The 20,202-nt window shown below is 39.1% G+C and overlaps 1 protein-coding gene across 4 annotated transcripts in view; it reads right to left on the bottom strand.

Moving 5' to 3' along the window:
- LOC149661988 (irregular chiasm C-roughest protein-like) overlaps positions 1-20,202 on the bottom strand; it is a 189,720-nt gene that overhangs the window by 40,469 nt on the left and 129,049 nt on the right. For all 4 annotated transcript variants that reach the window (XM_089843579.1, XM_089843575.1, XM_089843580.1 and 1 more), the window contains exon 6: positions 12,373-12,426. The gene's annotated coding sequence lies outside the window, so the exon portion shown is untranslated. The remainder of the gene's footprint in view (positions 1-12,372; positions 12,427-20,202) is intronic.

Here is a 20,202-nt window from a genome sequence, read left to right as displayed (position 1 = left end):
GCATTACGAAGTCTAAGCGTACTCCTACGCGTGTGCTTTTCCTGGAAGACGGAAGTGCGGCAGTTGAAACATTTCTACAGGCGCAGAGAGAAGGTAAATAAGAGAATAAATTCCGAGGAAAGTCATCCTCGAATACCTTGTAACTTTTCTTCTAACTAACATTCTCGCGACGGGGTTCGGAAAAGGAGGGATGAAGCTTACGCGATACGAGTCTTAAACGTTGTCGGTAGCAAAAAGGGATGTTCGGGGCGATCAGAATTCCATCATTTCCCCTTTGACGATTTTTGCGGAGAACTTATGAAATATTCACTCGGAACGATTTCGGTTCCGAGAAGAATCTGGAGGAGGAGCGCTATAAAGAATGGCTTTGAGTGAGAAGCAAAAGAGAAGCCATTCGAACCTCTGACGAAATCAAATAACAAATTCATAGTGGCGATAACTATAAAAGAATTGGTTAAAGGCCATACCATACCGGAAGTGAAAAGAAAAGAGAGTGCAAAAACCATACGGTCGTGCTCACCGTTACGATCTGTTAAGAGGCAAGCTTAACCTAGACATCGAGGGCAAAGAAAATATTTAAGGAGTTTAGAAATACATTAAAATTTATACTTTAGGCGCGTGTTGTATTTATTTCTTCATCCATAATAAAAATTTATCGGCATTTATAAATTTAAATTTCGACCCACATTTGGAGATTTCTACTGTGGTAGAAAAACTTCCTCCTAATCCTCCCAGACGTTTTTAACCAAATATAGGTATAGAATGTCATTGAGTTTTATAAATTAATTCTTAGAAACGTTATAAAGTGGTTTTTGGGTGACATTTGAGTACGTAACAGTCAGAGAAGGTCCCAGGCTTCCCATTAGCTAACATCAAAGTCAGTAATCACTACTTGTCAATTTCCTGAAAATACGCCCTTAAACAAAACGCTGTTTGGCCGATATACAGTTCCCATTTTCGGAGAACCTTTGAGTCTTGGAGAAGACATAGAAAGGCTATTTATAGCGTTCAGTAACTTGATCACTCAGTTATTGACCTATCAAAATCATTAGTCTTACGCGTCTTTCAAATAAACGTAACTTGATCCTAATTATTCGCCCATTATGCCTCGAAATTTTCTCTTAATTAAGTTAATAAGGCTTACGGAAATTAAGGCAACGTGATATTCAGATATAACAAAAGAAAAAATAAGTAAGAACACGACTCGGGGGGAGGGAGGGGGTCACGAAACTATAGCCCCTGACATTCCATAACGAGCCCTCTTGACAAAAGTGACATGTCACTGGTCCAATACGTCGTGAGGGTCACTAAACGCGGAGCCATTTTCCCCTTTTTATTCTTGACCATTTGGAAGCTACGCAACATTGGAAGAAAAGGGGAAGAAACCATGGTTGAGAGATGGGACACCGACTCGCATGAACGAACCAAGGAACGACTGACTGGGGCAGCTTGACAAGTTGATTGCTAAGAACTGTAACGTTACAACCATTTCCCACTAAAAATTAGGAAAGCCTATCTATATAGTATAGTGTAACCGGCCGTCTACCGAACTCATAAATAGAAATACGAAAAAGGGCTAAATTATAGCCTTTTTCTTAGAATGACGTTAAGCCTATTCATTTCCTATACTTTTTTCAGTTCCAAGAATTCTTCTATACGACTAATGGTATCTCTATGAAACAATATCACAGAGAAAAAGATAAAGAAATAGGCCTATGTCCTTCCGAAAAAATAATCTTCGTTAACGACTTACTAGGCCTAAATCCTCAGTCTTACACTCGTTATAGATTAATTCAGTGATGAAAAAACTACTGGTAGATTGACAAATAAAGGTCCAAAAGGACGATTCATATCAATTTTACTAACAATACGCTCCTACATTCAAATGGAAACTGTGATATAAATAGACATCTGTTAAAACTCCACAAGATTTCGAAAATGTGACGGCCCAGTCTTCAAAAAGGGGGAATGTGAAGAAACACTCGATGTAGAGCTATTTTGTCTACGACATAAATGATGAAAATACATGGATGCATCTTCCCCAGTACTGCCAACTGACATTTAGAGCCTAATTCGGATTTTTTAGGCCTAAGACAAAACCGACTATCCTAATTGCATTTTTTAGTATACCGTATTTTTTAACTCCAGAAGTATTGGGGTTAAGTTTTCAGCCCCTTTATTTTTGATAAGGATTCTTTTTTAACCTCTAACTTTTCCTTTGAAGAGGGTTATATAATAATGAATAAACCTAAAACGCGTGACGAATTATCCGTAACAATATTCGTTCTTTTTTTTCACCGGCTCTTCTTTGTTGTCACGGAGCCTAACCCTAAACTGTGTGGGGACAATGAAGAATGAAAAGTGTATAAGAAGAGGAAGAAATGGTTATATATAAAAAAAAACAGAATGCCAGCTAGAAGAAGATACCCTAAGGGACGAGATACGTTATCATCGCCAACCAGGTGTACTCGGGAAAAAGCAGCCTCGAAGGGGACAACGCATTACACGCCTCATTTCGCTAGATTTTTAAAAGACGGTGGGAGAGAGAGACTGAGAGAGAGAGAGGACGCTGAGGAAAGGATTGTACCAGGGAAAGCCATGCAGGGAATCGCAACAACAAGAAATACCGTAATATAAAAGTAGAGAGAACGAGGCGGGTTTCAACTCAAAAAAAAAAAAAAAAAACTTGGATAAAAATAGGATGGGGCTTTCCGCTTTCATATCCTTAGAAAAACCAGAGAGCGCTCCGATTCCTTAAAGGGGTACTTAAATCAATAGAGGTCATAGTAAGCGTCCATCTCTCCCATGCACTTATGTAAAAGATTCGTCACTAACAATTATAAAACGGGTTATTTAGCTGGCTAGGCACTATAGCGTAATTTACGGCGAGGGCCTTTGAGTACCCCTTTAACACTACACTACCACCTTTATGAAAGGGATTTTTTCTTCATTTCACTCGAGTTTCAACCCAAAGGTAAAATCTGACGATAGGTTAGTTGTCGAAAATCAATTTTGCGAGGTTTAAAATGTTTGCCTTATTGTTGACAACTTTCTAAAGTAATTCACTCTGACAGTTTTTCTAATCTGAACTGGTTGATATCGAAAGGTTAGTAAACCCCGCTTTATACGATACAATATGAAGGTCCGTGAGATCAGAGTGTACACCCATCCAAAGAAGTCCAAAACATTTCGTACACCAATCCGGAGACCATTTATTGAAAAGGATGGTATAGAAACGAATTCGAATTCTCTACAGACACCAAGCCCCGATTGCTTCTTATCAATTTTAACCCCCCTCCCCATGATGTGGAGTTTAATGTTAGTTCAACCATGGAACTAATGGTCCGTATGGAAAATCTGTTCAAAATATATAAAAATTTGCTTCTTAGCTTTGCCCCGGCCGTCTTAGCTGACCCGAAACTAACCCTATAACCTAACCTCTCTGACCTTTAAGCGAAAAGTAAACGCAAGAAAGAGCATGCATTGGTTGAGGTCATTTTAGGGTTAAACTAAAGATATACAATGAAGTCAATCGCTGGATGATATCGCCATGCAAGTTTAAAATGCTCATGAATTAAATAGATTTTTCTATATATGATTCCCTCTTGGGTAAAATTGTCGTTCGCCAAGGCTCATTAGTAAAAAGAATCTAGCCTACATTTGTGTAGAAGTATTTGCGCAAGAACTGTCCATATATTCTACCTCAAATCTTAGCTTAAACCAATCGGAAACTCTTAAGTATATTTAAAAGGGGACAGTTTTTTCCCCCACTTAAAATACCCCAAGGATAATCATCAGAAACCGATTCGGAGTTTTTTTTCCTTATAAGGAAAGGGTTCATTTAAGCTGGATGAGAGTTTTTACAGTTTTAGTATGGAAGGAAGGAAGAAAAATCAAGATTTTTTTTCACTGAGCTTAAGGTTTGGGGAGATGAAAATCGCGTTAGTCCGTTTAGGTGTGTCGAAAAAAAAAGAGAAGAATTTAGTCGATTATCGTCGCATCATGAATTCGTTTAAAATCGGCGACTAAATTCGGATGGAATTCATAGGTTTATTAGGCATAACGTCCATTTATTATAATGAGATTCCACGAATCGTTATAAACAATTGATTAATTTTTTTACTTCTTTCTCTCTCTCACAGAGTACGTGAATCGGTTGATAATAGATCCTAATTGGCTGTTAAATTTGTAATAAAGGGATTGGAAAACCAATTAGGAATAAAAAAACTTAAAGAGATTATGACGTCAAGGAAAAATTAATTTTCATTTCGAAACGTAGTACGCGTACTGGCGATTTAATGGAATTTCTGAGTCTGATATTAATCTAATTTATCTTGACGTGCGCACCCAAAATAAAAAAAAAATATTAAATTGAAATAAAATCCTCAAGATATCTGCTAATGACGTGATATTTTTAGTAATTGAACCCATACCGTACGTCGTACATAAGTGGCGTTGGAAAATTTGCCCAAATCTCCAGAAAAATAAGAGTAACTTTTGACAATTAATAAATTCTTTGGCACGCTCTAATAAATCGTTTTAAAAGATATTAAAGTTTTCTCGAAAAGGCGACAATTGAAGTGGACTCTGCTCGAAACAGAAATGTTCGTAATCGTTCCTTAATTTTTGGCCTCACGGTAAGAGAGTTTCACAGTCGAATAATTACTGGAAAAGCTTCTAAAACGCGTTACGTTATTCACCGTGAACCCCTTAATAAGAGCGAAACGGGGTAAGAGTACTAACAGAAGCGTGATTTAAGCCTAGCACTACATTCGCCTTAATTTCGCCAGGACAGCCCGGTATCAAAAGGTCAAGATTATGGGACAGTGTGTTCGGTCCGAGCCAAGAGGGACTCTCTGATTATAATAATAGTAGAGTAGTCCCTGTCAATTCCCGCGACATCTGTGGTTCGAATTCCAACAGTCGCGGGGCTCTGGAGAATTGCAGAAATGGTTCCTCCCTTCCGGGTCACTCTCTTCATTATTCTCTCTTGTTTTTCGCTCGAATGAGAGAGAAAAATCTCTTATTTCTGGCAAAACAGACGTTCCTGTCTCCTCATAAGAACTATACGAAGCTAGACAACGCGACGCACCCGATGTTGGATTAAGGTGAGGAGCTTATCTATGTATTTTTCTTCGCTCCAGACATTCTTTATCCTCTAAAAGGACATTGTTCTACGGCTAAGGTAGCTTAACTTTTAACTCTAATTATCGTAGGCCTTGCCAAGCAGCCAGAAAATTTCCACTACTTTAATATATCAACTTCCGTGTATTAAAAGATCAGAGAAATTATACCAACTTTAACTTTAATCAGCGTATACAAGGTCCATCTTTACTCCTTTATTTATGCGGAAGTGTATCCACTTCCGAAAGGAAGAGTGAAATACTTTAACCAAAGTCCCTATTTCATTTTTAACACACTACGTATCCAATATAGATTTAGCTTAGGCAGTATTAGTTCGCTTCCCCTTTAATTTTCTACCTCGAGTAAAATTAGTCTAGTCCCTAGACCATTAAAGAGCGTAGGCAGACAATGAGATATTGGTTTTATCCCAAGTTTATTGTTATTGAGCAAACATTAACTTAAGGTTTACGATTGAGGATAATGAATGAAAAATTAGGTTTTGGTATTAGATGGAAATTAATTCAACAAAACGAGGAAACCAAAATTTTCAGAGTACGTCATTCGATAAATTAGGCCTATGTAATAAAAATGAGAGAAACCAGCTAGCTTAAATTGGAAACCAGAAAAAGGCCAATGATATTATTAGAGAAGAAAACCAAAATATTTATCAGAACGATCTAAAAGAGAGGTTCAAATAGCTGACGGTATTTGAAAGATTTCTAGAGAAATGAAATAAAAGAAATAGTACTTCCAGCTGCTCGCGTAATTAAATAAACGCAAGAAAGAAACTTTTAGACTTATAAAGGAGGACCACGGTTAAAATGCAAGGAGGGAGATTTCTAATATTAGCAGTAGCCCAAAACAGACACAGCGCGGCGGCGGTACTCTATTTAGCGCCTTTTATTTGCCTCGTTTTTGTCCACACATGGGTAACGAACGGCGGAACGAGAAAGAAGAGGAATCTTTTAAACAATTTTTATCGCTAGCATCGATCTGAAAACACGGGAGGAGAACTCGAGAGTTTTTTCTAATTTTGGAACACTTCAACGTTCCCTTGTCGAATTTCCCTGTAACGTCTTCAAATAGTGGAATATAAAAGAGCACATTTTTCCGCGTGTCCGCAACAAAATCATTTCACAAGCAAATACGCATTTCTAAACCAATAGGCTAGAACACAAACCAAAATACATATTGAACGAGTTCAAAGACATTTAGCTTGTCTTTCATAGAGGAGCGAGGTAACAGAACGCGGAGAATTTGTATCGGTAGGCCTAGTTGATGTGAAATTTATACTTCAGATGTTCGTACAAAAAATTCCACATTCATTCCCGCTTCCTACGGTAGACCTTTCTTATTGATTTAGTCGTTCATTTTGGCCGATGAACTGGGTACCGGAGTTCCCGACCTTCTCGCGACAATTTTTTATAAAAGGAAGTCAATGATCAGGGGGCGGGATGTAGCCTTAGGGTAAGGGATTGTCGCCCATCTTTGCACCCAATTCAGAACGTCCACTTTCACCTTAGACTCCGCACTCGCCCTTTGATTTCGTTCGGCTCACTGAACGAACTACGTGTACGGAGTATTCTATTCGATGACATAACCCAGAGGTGAAAAATATTGAGAAGCCAATCTGGCTTTTCTTGACGCGTGGGATTCGTACCGTCATAGCGGAAGGACCATCCCAAAACATATAGGAAGAAAAATCGATTGAAAGAATGCATCTAATCCTCATGTGAATATTATCAATATTGTTAGAGGTTAATGAGCGTAATAACTTTAATTATAATTAAAAAATTAAATGATACTAATCCCTTTTGGAATTGAGACGAAGGGTTTAAATCAGAATATTTTGATGCTTCATATCAAGTCTAGAAAATGAAAGAGGAGAGATTAGTCTAAAAGCTGAAACGTCAAGCTTGAATTGATCATTTCTCATCAAGATTCTCTAGAAATTGCGTGTGACCTTCGAGTTGGTCGCCTTCTAAGCTTTATACAGCTTAAATCTAAAGGTATCTATATAGTTCAGTTCATATTGAATTTGAATTGAACGCGGGAGGAGGTATAGTCCGCCCGGAGCGGTAAGGAGTATAACTATACGCGCATGCTGGGAAGCGAGTTTCGGGGTTAAATAAAGCTTTTGATCAATTTAGCAGACGAAGCGTAGAAAGGGGAAATGAATTGCGCTTTCCACGCGAGATTAATTAAATCCCAATAGCCTGGTTTTGTTTGGCAATCCTTTACATGTCGAAAATTGACTCAATTACGGGAGATAGGGATGGGGGGGGGAAGGGCAACCGATAAATATGGAGGCGATCTAGTCGCGTTCTATCATTAATTGTACCGGCTAATTAAATATTTGGATAAGGCGTCCATCTACTCTAAAACTATAGGACGTATAAACTCAACTAAACATTTAGGCCTTGGACGTACGTATACGTTTGAATTTCCAGGAAAGCGACCGAGGTTCGGCCGCGCCAGAAGGGACTAGATTCAATTTAAACGGATTAAGATCAATGCGTATTTTACAATCGAACTCCGCTCGCCGAAGGAGGACGTCGATGACGCTTCACAGGATTAAGACTTAATAATAAGGCCAATCTCACTCTCTCTTTGCGTAGGAGCGGTTCATTTCCAAAATATGCCACCTTAGTTCAGTCAAAATGCTAATGACAAATCTAAATAAAATTCTGATAAATACGTTACAACGAATGTCATCTGAAAGGAGTAGGTGCATCCCTAAAACAATCTTAATCGCGTAAAGTGACATCTGGTGGTTTTTCGTCGTACTAAATAAGGGTTAACTTCCACCATAAAATCTATAAATCAGTAATTGCATGTTCAATATAATTCTTATCCTTTAAAAAAATCGCGAACAGACGAATAAAGGTGCTATAGGGACCAATATTCCAAATCGGTTTCGCGCTAGATATTTCTCTAGAGATTCCATGCAAGATATGTTCGGAAGTAAAAAAAATAAATCCAGAAGAAAAGCTGTACAAATCCAGTCAATATTATTTCCTTTTCCCTACACGGTTGCTTTCTTCCCCGATATATAATCCGTTAGATTCAATCAAAGTCAAACGGTCCCTACACTATACAGAGCAAATAACGCTCGTCCGCCCCCCCATCCCAACTATCTCCCGAAAGGGTAACTGCAAAGCTGGTTCCGCAAACCTTTTCTTTCTACTTCCACAATCCATTCCTTTCCAAAAAAAAAAAAACTAAAAGACAATTTTCTTTTACACGTTGTATTGATGACGATGGTGTGAAAACAAAATAAAAGGGGGAAAGTATATTTTTTGTTTTTTTTTTACTTGGGCCAAGAAAAAGTGAAGAAAAGTAAAAAACTAAAAAAAAGGATGGGGGTTGGGGTTAGGTAGCCTATACGTCAAGTCGTAATTGACAAGGATCGCTTAATTGACAGAGAAATTGACTTTAGTATTTCTTTTTCCAGAGGGATCCGCTTGCTTTCTTTATACTTGGCTTCTTCCCGGGTCAACAAATGAGCTAGATAAGCTCAAATAAGGAAGAGAAGGAAAAACAAAAGAAAGCGTGTAGAATTTCCAGGTATGCTGGTACAAAATAATGAAAATCCGTAGTCCGTGGGATATGGGGAGCGGGGATGGGGTATTCCGCCTTATTCTCCCGCCTTTTTCCCCCCCTTCCTTCTAAATGAAGAGTTACAGCCCTATCTGTTGAAAGGATTACGACTTATCAACTAACTTATACCTTGGCTGCCCTGCCGAATAATTTGTTCCTGGGATAGGATAGTAGCTACTGCAGGGATAAGGATGACTGGATGAGATCAAGAGAGAGGAGAAGAAGAAAAAATCTCCTCATCGCCCAGGAGAAGCAATTTGGATCTTTTAATAGACTATCCGCTCCGGATGGCTGTATTTTATTTAGTAGCTATCCCATTTCTTTATACGTTATTCTTAATATAAAATATATTTGGGTTAGCCTGTCATTCTTTATTGGGACTATATACGCAATATAGGCCGATAACGATGGATTTTATAAAACCATGCAACAAGTAATTACGAGATTTGCTTTTGTTTATCAGTGTCTACAGGAGAAAATATATATTTTTAGAAGATACGATATACCTGCAGGCGAGAAAATTTATTTACTGAATTTGCTTCATATTTATTTCATTTCCTAGGATTTTCTCGAATTAATTTAGCTTCCGGAAAAAAGAGGATATATAAACCACAAGGTCAAATTCTTGTTGCTTCGAAATAAATAACGCATTAATATTTTAATATAATAGTAGGTTTAAGGCAGAGTTTCTAGGAATTATATTATTTTGGGATAAAACTCTTTTAACTTCCGAGAGTTTTAAAGGTCAAGTTAGTTCCAGAAGTAAAGAGAAAGAACATCTATTCAAATTAAAATTTTATCAAATAAAAACAATTTCAGCTCTGAAACAATATCGAGGGGGTTAAATTGTATAGAAAAAGAAATATGTCTCTATGATGGAAATAAAGAAATTACTATACGCTATAGAAGCTACACTGTAACTCGAGTTGTCCATAGTAAGGTCATGGCGAGGAGAAATAAGCTAAGAGAGAGAGAGAAAAAAAAAGGTCAGTCGTCGAATTTTTCGGCCGATCGCCCTTAAGACGTCATTGGTACGGAAGATTCACAGCTGTCACAGTCATAGCCGACTTAACGTCATACCAGGCACCCCCTCCCCCGCCCCCTTAGAACCCAAGATCACCAAAAGAAAAAAAAATATATATATATATATATATAAAAGTGGGAGAAAAAAGGAGCGAAAGAAATTGATCTATAATATCTTATTGCCGAGGCTCCAACTTTACTAGTCCAATAGGTCCCCCCCTTCTCCTTAGCTCTCTCTCGGGGCCTCTATACAGTCGAATAAACAGTAGCGGAACTTTGGGAGAAAAACCATGAGAAGCCAGGGAAGACCGACAAAAATTCTACCATGCAGAAAGAATCCTAAATTTTTTTCTTCTCTCCCTTTGCCTCGATTTCTTCCATCTCTAGAGTCTACAGCTATATGGCGGCGTTTCTATACGGGCGACTTCCGAGATTGTACTTAATTGGGTGAGAACATCAGATGACTTGTTTGGAAACGATTCCAGTCGAAACAAATAAAAATTGAGAGAAAGAAGGACGAAGGCGACGGCTGACTGCGGCTAAATCCCGATTCTTTCGTAATAACCTTCTCATATAGAGATGCTTCAGAAGCATAGAGGAAGGGAGGGAAAAAATTACTGAACCTCGAACTGGAAGGGATGGAAAACAATACGGTCCAAACGTTTTTAAAAAGTACGAGCAAGTTCATCCCGTTGGAAATCTCCAATTTTCAATTTTCAAGGTTGGACTGTACTCAGTATTTTTGAGCTTCACGCTTATCAAAACAAAACAAGAAACAATTTTGCTTTTGGGTAATGAAGAGATCTGAGTGACGTCATAAAGTCAACAGAACGATTAAGGTCTCGTGTAGATCATGGTAAGATAGATCTACTGTTAAGTAAAAATAAACAAAATTGTTGGATAAACTCTCAGAGAATGCTTTTCTTTCATGAAAAAAGAAACTTTTTTCACCCAAAAATGGAGACCTACATTAGAGCATCATTAATTTTACCACCAGAGCTCATTCGGTGCTGCGAAAGACCAAAGAAAACCCCAATTTTTACCTTTATTTTTTCATACCGGATAAACTTTGTATTAATGTCTTTTAAGTGTTTTTAAACGATGTATGAAATCTAGGACGATCTATCTACTATTCTCTCAAAATGTTTAAAAATATACCAAGAAATCTGACCTATTTAGGCCTAATTTTGATATAACTTCTAAAACAAAACTATGACTACGAAAAAATAATGTACGGCTATAGTCATATTTTGAAGATAAAGATGAATCTGGACTTATTGTATTGCATTTACAAGAAGAATGATGTTATTCTTAGACTATAAAAGTCTAACGACAACAACAACAATGAAATAACTTCAAGGAAACAGAGACGAAACCACAGTCCGCGCGTAACCTAATATATAAGTGTGTTTTGATAGCTAGAGCAATAAAAACGGAAAACAAACTACGTATACCAAAACATTTGAACGTATAAAGAGCGAGTCTGGCTTCTCTCTCAGTTCCAGACACTCCGCGGACCATAGAAGAAGTGAGAAGAACGATAAAAATAACCCAATAATTCGAGAAAAGCGGGGACTTAATTCGGTTTCACTCCGCGAATACATCACGAATAAAGGTAAACTAACGACATACTTTCCACCCATAACCAGCCATTGTATTTGTTGCAAATTAAGATTGAAACGAGCTATGGACATCTTTTATTGAGACCATTTTTTCCTTGGGAGTTGTCGACCAATACGCGTCCCATACTCTTTTTCGTGGCAAAAAGCCCGCCGCGCCTCGAGCGCAGGGTAAACATAAAGAAATGTCAGCCAGCTCTGTTGAGAGCGGTTTTGACGCTGCACTCCTAGTAGTTTTTTTTGGACGACGCCTCGTGCATGGAGTCAAGTCCGTTCATCTTAATAGATGTAGATGGTACAAAGCTACACGCGATGGGTTTTTTCAGCTCGTATCTACCTGGTCTTTCTCATTCCCAATACAAATCTATATTAACTCAAAGTTGGTAGGATATTGGTGAGAAAAAGGCGCGGACGACGGGGTGAGCTCAGGAAATTGGCCGCTCCCGGGGAAGACCTCCCAAACCAATTTCGACCAACTCAACCAAAAAGGTCTGGCGGGCGCGAATAGAGCGACGCGACACAAGGCGTAGGTACCAGTCTTAAGGAGTGCGACCCAAACTGTAGTACCTTCTCCGAAAATGTCCCACCAAAATTTATAGGATAGCGGCTACCATCCCCCCACCCTGTTTTCCCCCGCGGCGACGCAAAGAGTGACGGAGCTTCTTTGGGATTTCCGGTACAATTCGCGAGTTTGGAGCGCGAAGCGGAGTCTTACCTATTTCTAGGTCCAGGGGGGAAAAGGTGAAATTCATCCAAGCAAATAAGCTTATTTTTTATCATATTGTTGAACTTTTCTTCGAAAATATTGTCATTCGAGAATTTATTGGTCAAAAACCCCTGGTGGTAGCCTACTCCCCGAAATCCGGTGCTCAGCGGTATAAACATTTCTACAGGGGCTCGTAGAAAATATACGCATTCTAAAACCCCTGATGTCGGCTTCCCCCTTACAATTTTTTTTATTTTATTTTATTTTATTTTATTTAAAAAATATTTATTTCGGACTTACCAATTGATGATAATCCAATTCAATCGATATCGAGATGAAATCCACAGTATTAATCTGTTAAATAAAGAATAAAAATAGACATAATTAATTTCCTGGTTTAAGATTTAATCCGTAACTTTGAAGGGCAAAATGAGGTCACATTCTAAAACAGGGCTTACTAACGTTAATAGAATTTGATAATCTGGTTTCAAAGATAACACTCGACCGGATGTAACAGAGAGAGATGTACGGGTGGTTCAATCTCGCTTACACCCTTTAAGAAGGATTCTAAATTGGTAGTAGAATCATACTCGAAAGAGAGGGCTTATTAGGAAAATTAACTGCCAATTTACGAACAGACGATGTAAAGGTGCTGGGGGATGAGTTCCCATCATGGCAAACACTATAGTATACGCAATATTAAGGGAGTTGTAAGGGCCAAGGCTTAGTTCTTATCATCTATAGCTATCGTATTTTGGCGTACCTAACTTCGTATAGAGGGAGAAAGGGCGCAATAGGTTGCTACGTCAAGTATAGGAGAGAGAGAGAGAGAGAGAGAGAGAGTACCCTCTCTAGAGTGAAACGCGTTATCATCCTTTTGCCCCTGACCCTTTCCAATGGCGGGACCATCCATCAAAATCTCGACCCGTTCCCTCCCTAATAAAGATCCACTCACTCGCTCTCCGTCTCTACCTCTCATTCCTTTTACCTTCCGCAACCCCCAGGGAAAAATCTTGATGGTTTCCCGAAAGCCAACGAAAAACCTGCTGCAGCCAGTTTGGAAACAAATATAACAGTTCTCACACCCAATAAGTATGTCTGGATCTTTGGAGAAATCGCGTTTCAACTTGATTATGATAAAGGGATGGTGAATGAATTAAATAAATAAATAAATTGGTATGTACAGAAGCAGTAAATGCGCGGCTATGACTTTCAATAGCAACGGTGGCTATAAATTTAAACCGGATTAAAAATATCTATTCAAGTAAAATATTCACAATGTATCAAAAAAGTAAACTTCGTTGAATGAAATTTATGAAAAAGACGCGGATTGGAAAAATGTGTATTTGCATAAAAATATTGAAAGGTAACGGCTTTAAAAATATGAAGAGCTGAAAAAAGGGGAGAGGGGCTTATGACTCTTCAGTCTATCTTTATTCCGATGAACGGTATACGGATTTATCAACGTTAAAGCACACTTCAGTCTCGAATAGAAGTAACTTAAGAAACCCTAGAAATAACTAAAAGCCCCTGGACGACAAAGATAGCGGCACCTGGAGTCCCTTTAGTCAGGATAAACCGAGATAAACGGACCTTCTTAATCCACTTTTCCAGGCACCCTGTCAGTTAGACGAGCCCTGCCTGCCTGGACTCCACACGAAACGCGAGGGAAAACCATATAGAGCATGCATTTGCCTAATGCGGTCGAAGTGGTGGTCTCTCACTCCATTCATCCCCCGCTGGGATGGGATTGTGGTTTTGAAGCATTTTACACTCCAAAGTTAAGAAGTTTGCGGTTAGGCCCCCTGAATGCGGTATTATGGTGGCCTAAGATTACCGATTTGACTGTATGAAGCCACCAGCTTCAACGTTGGATGATGAGGATGGAAAAAAACCTCCGGATTTACTCGGCTTAAAAACTCTCGAAGCATCGCTGATGCGAAAATAAAGAAGAAACGCTTTGCCCACCAGTAAAAAAAAGATGGGAATTTTTAGCTATGGTTAAAAAATTGTATAAGGGATACCTCCAAAGAAAAAGATTTTCTAAGCTGCATTACGGGAAGATTTTAAGGGTATATGAAAATATTTTTCCACTTTTTTTCTACTGAAAGTTTTTCATAATAGCCGTATGCATCCAAAGTTTTCTTTAAAAAAAATTCTCCTTTCTTTATAAAGTGGATGATGATAATGTGAAATGGTTTTAACTATTTATGCGTTGATATTTTTACCAAGGGTAATATAATATAATATAATATAATATAATATAGAAAAAGTGATCTTTCATTATAATATTTTTCTTTCCGAATTTTGGAAACCTGCGTTAACGAGATTATTTCCAATATATTTTATAAAATCAATACCTTTCTTTTTTTGGTTTACTGCATCATAAAATATATTGTTATTCGTTAGGAAAAAAAGTAAAGAAATCTTGTCGGTATCATTTAATTGGGTTAAGATCCCCTTTTTTAGGGAAACCTAGCTTAAGAAACCAAATAAAAATCGGGCAATTTTATCAATGCCTAATTATAGAATTTCTTTCACCGTGAAGAAACCAAATCGAATTTACATCAGAATACTTAATATTACGCCTACTAGCCTATTTTTCCCCAATATTGGTGTCTGAGAATATTATTTTTCGGAGTAAAAGTCAGTTATTTTAGTCCTTGATCTAAAATTTATTTTAAGTCAATTCTCGCTATTCGTCGTTTCCTTTATAAACCCACTCTTTTGTATTTAGACAGTTGGAGTTTAAGCAAAGCTATAGGAAGAATGGAAAATTTTAAATTAAATCAACTTCGCAGCCTCCGGGCTTAAAAACGACTGGATCCAATCGAATATAATACAAACGGTATATCTTATATCAAGAATTTACTAAACTTTTCCATGAATATTGAAGATTTTCAAAATAAATGGGAGATAAAAGTATTTTATAATTAATACCAGGCAAAGTGAAGTGATTATATTTTACCGTTCAGCATTCATGGATGTATTGAATAAATTTTGGAGATTCTCCTTATATAACGGATAGACATTAGAATATTGTAATACACTGTTGTGTTTGGTTTTCCTCTCCTTTCTATTCTATTTTATTTGCCCGAAAGGAATTTTCCAACCTTTTCCGAAAAATTCCGTCTCAAAAATCGATAAAACGATAAATTAAAGTTTTCGACGTAGAACCTTATATGGAGTAAGAGAGTTTGGGCTTGATTTTGGGCCCGCGAGAGTTTATAGGGGGTGCCAAAAAGACTACGACGACGACACGTGGCGGGATCATTTCGTCCCTACCGTCCTAGCTAATAAACTGCAGCCTTTGCTCTCATTTTCAAACCTTTTTAGTCGTTAGACGAAAATTTCGGGGGAAAAAAAATTATTTGAAGAAGAGACGATACTCTGCCTAAAGTCAGTAAAGTTTATAAGTGCCGGTTAACCTTCCGGAATTTAATAGTGCTGACTTATATAGGGTGGAGTGATACTCAATGAAAAGTTACGTTGAAAATAAAGTAGTCCTAATCATTTGGGAAGTCATTTAATTTTTAAGCAAAGATTATCACGATCATTAAGTTTGGCGCTTAATTTTCTAGCGAGAAATAAAATAAGTTTATTTCGAAATTTCACGATAGTCGACTTCAACATTTTAGTTTAGAGAGTTCCAATTCGGGGGAGTACCGCATTTCTCTACTAAGCGAAAATTAGGGAACATTTTATTAGTTATTTAATAAACGGGAAAGCTACGATTCAATTTGATGTCCCCATACGAACTAAAGATAAACAATCGAAAATAATTAATAAGATTTGAGTTGAATAATTTCGATATTCTTCCCATGCATGGCATGGTATGGGCGAGAAGAGCGTTTTCTAACTTTGTAAACAAGCTAGGTCCCTAAATACGTTTACAAGAAGCCTCCCTCCACGCAATATTAGAAAGACTAAATGGCGTACAAGTAGAGTGGCGACTGGTTCACGATTATCTCGTCGCGGAAATAAAAGTTTCGGGGGTCCAGAACCGCGAAAAACATTTGTAAAAGGTCCATTTGCATTCGAGTCGAGATCGCGAGGCGGGCGAGCCCGAGTCAGGACCGAAGCTGTCCTCCTTCGAGTAGTTGGCAAACAACCGAGAAAAATCTTAATTCTTCTCTATATCTCTCGCGCGCGTTGCTAGCATTCTTCCAGCCTATTTTCTTTTAGGAGGTAAACGAATGAGAAAAGATAGACGTCTTAAAGGGCGACTCCGAGTTTATGCAAATACGCCAAGGTTTTCTCCCTCCCCCTCCCCCCTCAGTTAGTCGGTACGAAAGACAAAGGAGTTTCCGACATTTATTCTCTTTTCTCTAGCTCTTCTTCTTCTTCCCAACCCATCTCTAGGCCGTCTTATCTTTTATCGCGAAACCCCGGTCGCCTTCCAGAAGAGTACGGGTCAAACTTAAAAGTTTTAAGAGCGCACGGTGTGGGGGAGGAAGGGGCGGATAACCCTCCCGTGTTTGGGTAAAGAGAAAGGTTGGAAGCTCGGATTATTTCTTACGGAAAACAGCGCCGGACGCCGAAGGAAGAGCGTGCCACTGGCATTTTAATTGCCCTTCCCTAAGATCCTACTCTTTTACGATCACTTTGTTAAATACCCACTATTTCCGAGGAAGTTAGGAGGAAGTGGATGCCAAGTAATTTTTACCTAAAATCAGAGTTCAGGCGGTTCTTGATTCAAAGGCCAAAGTTTATCTTAAGCGAAGAAACGATACTACTACGCGAATGATTTTCAATCTGACTTCTTCGGAGAAAAATGCTCATAATATATATTGATCCATTTACGTAGCTATTTTTACATTAACCCCGATAGCGTTAGAGGAATTGACCCTCCATCACAGCGTAACCAAATTAAATAGAGAATCGAGTAAAACATTGTTACCTAGCTTCCAGACACAAAAACGCATCGCGACAAGGAAAAAACACCCATCACTTCCCGCCTTTCTAAAAGGTTGTTTACGGGAGCGTCACTCGTCAAACGATTCATAAACGAGAAAGAAAAAGACTGCCGCGATGGGCGAGGGACCCAGACACAACCAATAAGGCTAAAAGGTTTTTTGGCGTCTCCCAAGTCCATCGCCGCAGTTACATATATATATATATATATAGACAAAAAGCGTAATGTCGGATTAAGAGTCGCGTTAGCTACTAGATATACGAGCGTCTGCCTCCCGGAAAACTAATAAGAGGAAGTGTTAAAGTGAAGAACCGTGTCACTGTCCAAGACAAGCCACCCGAGGACTCTCTCAAGGAGCGAGTAAGAGAGAGAGAACGCCAGAGACTTCTCACTCTTTGGTTATCGGCCTTTCTCTAGCGCGCCAGAGTTCGACCACACAGCGGTCTTCTCATCTGTCCAGTTGACCTCCGCCTGGTCGAATCCTAGAGGACCGTTTAGCCGACCATCCATCAGTCGGATCCAGCCATCTTTCTCACGCTCCTTACCGAACCCTCTTCTAGATATCCCGTCTCCATCCATCCCCTCCTCTTCCTTCATCCTTTCCCTTGCCATCTTAGGCGCTGGTTTCAGTCGATCGCCGGATTATCAGAGCATGCGAAACTCCTGGCTAGATATATCCTGATCGTACCTTTTTCATTCACGCGAGCCAGTTCTAGCCACCAACGACCTACGAACTGACGCCGAAGAAGTTGGAAGAACTGCGAAAGAAGGATTCGATGGAGAGAAAAAAAAATCAAGGCAAAGAAAGGGAGATTTTGAAAAGCGAGAAAAAAATCTATTTGAAAAATCTCCCGTATTTTTGTTGCTATACGAGACCATCTTCCCTTTTCATCTTATTCCGGACGCCTTCGCCGCTTTCAGTCGTGAATCTCGGAAGCTATCTAACTTTCGGACGTCCCAATTTGTCAATTTACGCTAGAACGAAGAGAAAGAGACGTACAACCCAGCTACACTAAAGGGCTAAACTCTTCGTCACTACCACAACAGCCGACATCGGCCGACTTTCCATCTATATACCACGGAGAAAAAACTATACTGTCGAAGTAGAGTAAAGTGGATTTTCCCAATCTTCCTATAGCCTCTTTTTTTTTTGCTATTTTCTCCAAGTTCATTCCTTTTTTTCGCCGATAATTTCGCGTCTTTTGTAAACGTAGGTAATTCGCAGTAAACCAAAAACCTAGAAACTATCTCGCGGCGCGGACTAAAGAAAAGGGATGTAGGAAAACTAAGGATATCGAGAAGTATAGGTGCAGAGTGAGTAGCTATCCGTGGCAATAAGGGAAAGGTTTTACGAGCTAGCAATTCAATTAGCCTCTTTTTTCGTCTATTCAGCGCGATTTTTGCCTTCCATCCTACTCGAGTATAGTCTCTTCTTTTTTTTTTTTTGACTGGTTGTTGTACAGACATTTCTTCGGTTCGATGCAAAGCGCTTACGGGGGATGAAAAGGGGATTCGGGATTGAGCAAGCCCAGGCATAGGCCTAGGACGCGCGTCCGTGATTAAAAGTAGGGTTTGTTTCTAGGATGCGAGAGGCCTTTTCTTCCAATATCCATCCAGGAGTCAGACGAATGGCAAAAAGTTTAGATCACGAGAGGGTGCGGAGGATGGAAGCTGGCTCGGTCGGTAGTTTCTTCATTTCAGTTATATACGGCGCGGGAGGGGGGATCGGCTTCTCGGATATTGGCTCGCTGGCGTTTTTGCTGCAGTATCAAACTCATCCAGTTTCCCATCCCTTATTTCGATTCTTTCTTTCCACTCTGCCACCTAATTAATTTCGCGGAGGCTTCAGGAATATTCGACGGAAAGAAAACGGGCCTAGACTACTAGCTCCTCGCGTTAGAAGTAAATTAACTCGAAGATACATTAAAAAATAAATTGAGTTAAGAGTCTCATCTGGGAATAAATATTCGATCGTAGCTGAAGAATAATTTGCATAAATAACTTCGGGGTTATTTACTTCTCACTCGTATATATTTCTTGGGTTCCTTTACCACTCTGGGTATCGCGGGTAACCATGACGACCAATCCTCCTTTACCGAATAAAGCCAGAAAGAGATGGAGGAAAAGGATCCGGCCCGAATGAGAGATAGACAGGCCTAGGCAGTAAGGTGGTTAGGTTTCGAAAGAAGGATGAAAAAGACGAAAAAAAAAATATATAACCCTCTTTGGGTCCGCCTAGATAAGATCACGTGATCGATTAGCCTTTTATATACATCATCGAATACAAAGTAAATCTAATTAATAACGGCTCGCTGTATATAATTAAATGGTAAACGGGAGGGGTGAGATTGGGTGCGCGGGGTAAGGTTTGGTAGCGTGCGTGCATCAGTTATAGGGGCTTCTCTCTTCAATTTCGATCGGATTTCTCGGGGATTTCCGGACTCGTTTTATGGATCCTCGAATCGTTCGGGGCCCCGCTCGCTAGCGCGCGCGAGCTTTCGTAATTCGAAACACGGAGTTCCACTCCGAGGGATGCCTATACGTTAAGGAAAAGGAAAGGAAAGGAAAAGGCAACGAGTTCCGTCAGATAGAAGGCAACGCGAAGATAATTAATCGCCTGTTAACGTAAATTCAATCTGCCGTCGCTAAAAGGAACTGGCCTTTGCCGCTGCCAAGCCGCAGTGTGCTTGGATTAACATAAATAAATGGCGGGAGAAAGAGAGAGCTGCAGCCACGAATTAGACGTTCGTTTACTCGTTTCGCGGTCGGCTTGATCGACTTTTATTAATAAATCAATATTTATCTATTTTCGGCATCGTCTGGAAAGATTTCGGATTTTGAAGGTAAACGGATCGAAATTAGAAACCAGGAATAAACGTTACAAATTTATAAACGACGATTATTAATATTTGGGAATAATTTATGCCTAATTTGTCTAACCCATTTTGATAGAAAATTACCAATTAAGCCAGCTCCGACTAAAACGCAATAAGAATGGTTAGGAAAGTTTAAGTTTAAGTTGAGTTATTATAAACGAAACAGATGCTAACAGTAAAGATGAATTTATCGTCCAGAAAAGACGCGTAAAGTAGGCCTATAATTTATCTTCAGGCCTATAAACAGAAAGACAAAAATTGAACGAAATAATATGGATTATAATGGACGAGCATCGGAGGAACACAACTAATCGTAAGAGCTGACTGACCTTTCGGCGT

This window comes from Phalangium opilio, unplaced genomic scaffold (genome assembly GCF_054372755.1).
Source record: "Phalangium opilio isolate 3A_F unplaced genomic scaffold, DU_Popi_V2 ptg000070l_1, whole genome shotgun sequence".
Lineage (NCBI taxonomy): Eukaryota > Metazoa > Arthropoda > Arachnida > Opiliones > Phalangiidae > Phalangium > Phalangium opilio.
This window is presented reverse-complemented; position numbering and strand designations above follow the sequence as displayed.